The sequence below is a fragment of the Mastomys coucha genome, unplaced genomic scaffold (genome assembly GCF_008632895.1).
Source record: "Mastomys coucha isolate ucsf_1 unplaced genomic scaffold, UCSF_Mcou_1 pScaffold20, whole genome shotgun sequence".
In the NCBI taxonomy this organism is placed as follows: domain Eukaryota; kingdom Metazoa; phylum Chordata; class Mammalia; order Rodentia; family Muridae; genus Mastomys; species Mastomys coucha.
The window spans coordinates 119,936,616-119,938,849 of NW_022196903.1; the positions used below are offsets into that span (position 1 = coordinate 119,936,616).

General features: G+C 45.4%; 1 protein-coding gene across 1 annotated transcript in view; it reads left to right on the plus strand.

Moving 5' to 3' along the window:
- The window catches only part of Fgf6 (fibroblast growth factor 6), a 9,026-nt gene that overhangs the window by 5,315 nt on the left and 1,477 nt on the right, over window positions 1–2,234 (plus strand). The gene's annotated exons all lie outside the window — the stretch shown is intronic.

The following is a 2,234-nucleotide window of genomic DNA, read 5'->3' on the forward strand; positions in this document are numbered from 1 at the left end:
AGAAAGCAATCAACTTAAAAAAAGGCGGGGGTGGCGGGGGCTGGGGGAGGGGGACGGGGGATTGGGACAGATTTGAATAATCAAATCTGCTGGGCAGGGCTGGGGCGTGGCTGGGAGTTGGTCAAGAGCACAGAGTTCTGGGTCCCCTTACCAGCGCTGCCCTTGTCAAACTGTCTGCTGGGCAGAGAGCAAATGAATTGTAGCCTCTCTTGATATCCTCAGGGACTTGGTTTCAGTAACCCATGGATCTCTAGGTGCTGAAGTGCCTCATAAAAAAATGATCTAACATCTTCATATGACCTGTGTGCATCCTCTTAGACATCTAAACTCACTATTTGATTATTTTTAATACTTAATGGAAAGGCTACATAAATAGTGTACCACCTTTTTTTTTTTGGAAACAATTTATTAAGGAATTTTTAAAAATCTGTGCATGTTCAAAACAGACGCAATCCTTTTTTCAAATGTTTCTGGTCCATGGTTGGTTGACTCTAGGGGTACAGAACCCTCAGAAACACATGGCAACCTGTATATGCAAAGATAGGGATGTTTTTGAAAACGCTGCTTCTTAGCCAGACTCATTCTAGACAATGGGATGTGGGCAATGCCCATAGTTCTCAACCCAAGGGCTCACTCCTCCCTCTTCCTCTTCCTCTTCCTCTGTCCCACTCTGCTCTCCACCCTACAGTTTGCTTTCTTCTTACCAGTTTGCAAACAACACACTGAAGCCTCTCCCTTAACCACCATCCAGATCAGAAATAAATTCTCCTGGAAACTGGCGAGGCAAGTTCCTCTCCAGGGACAGACAGGGTCATACAAAGTTAGAACAGAGAGAAAGCAGGTAGGTGGAGGGGGGCGGCATCATGGGTAGAGACCGCTGGTCTAATAAGACTCCTCCCTCCACTTCCTGGCCCGTTTTGGGTCCCGAACTCCTTTATCATTTTAAATAAATTGCTTATGTGGGTAGGTCACACAAGAAAAAGATTTAAGAAGGGCGGGGAGTGCAAAAAAATTCCACAGGATTTAAATCTCCTCCTACCATGGTCTTGATGTCTATCAAGTGTGATCAGTTCCTTGTGGACCATTCTGGGAATAACTTATACGTGCATGAGTGTATGTTCAGTGTTTGAAAAGTCACACTACAGAGGTTCAAGGTGTTTTTAAATTTCATGTGAGTGAGTGAGTCATTTGCCTGCGTGTATGTCTGTGAACTACCTGTGTGCCTGATGCCCTTGGAGACCAGATGAGAGTGTTGGATCCACTGGATTTGGACAGCTGTGAGCTACCATGTGGGTGCTGGGAATCAAACTCTGATCCTCTGCAGGACATGGGTTCAAGCTGAGCATCTCCATTTGGTAATGTGTCTCTGAGACAGTCCAGTATCAATGTGCCAAAGGTTTTCTTTTCGTGATTTATAGCACCCCACTGTGTAGCTCGGTCACAGCTGAGACAACCAATCCCCTTTTGATAGAGACTGTTTGGAATTCTTGCTATTTAAAAAGTATTGTACGTATGTGGGACTATAATGTCAAAATCTGTTCCTAAGAGAATTGCTGATCATCTGTTATCTTCGTTAATAAAAAAAAAATCTAATAGACACTGTGAGTTGTTCTATATAGAAGCAGTAACACTATACACTAAGGAACACTGAGAATTCCCAATCTTTGGACCCTTCCCAGTTATAGCATCACATACCTTCCTCAATCTGACTATTGAACCCTGGAATCCTTGTCCCACAGGGGTCTTGGAGCCTACTGGGGAAGAAACGTGTCCATAGGGTTCAGAGGCTGTTTGAATGGTGTTAGAGTCATCTGCCCCAAGGGCTATACTGGTGATGGGGTCTCTACCACCCCATAAAAGCAATAGAAAGAGAGACCTGTGTGTGCCCATTGCTGGTGAGCCTAGGTGCACAGACTTCTTTCAGAAGTCAAAGGACAACGCCCCTGGTACCAGAGGGAAGCCATTGAGCTGGGGTTACTGGTGTGTGTGTGTGTGTGTGTGTGTGTGTGTGTGTGTGTGTGTGTGTGCATGGACACATACCCAGGTGCACATGTCTATGTCCACATGGAAGCCAGAGAGGGACAAGGCAACTCCTCTATAGCTCTCTGCCTAATTCCCTTGGGAACCAGGTTCTTCTTCTCTATAAAAATGGCTCCTATCTCAGATCTCACATGGCCCCAGAGAATGGTCTGGGTTATAAAGCTCCATGAACCTTCTGGGCTCAAAGTCAAAAC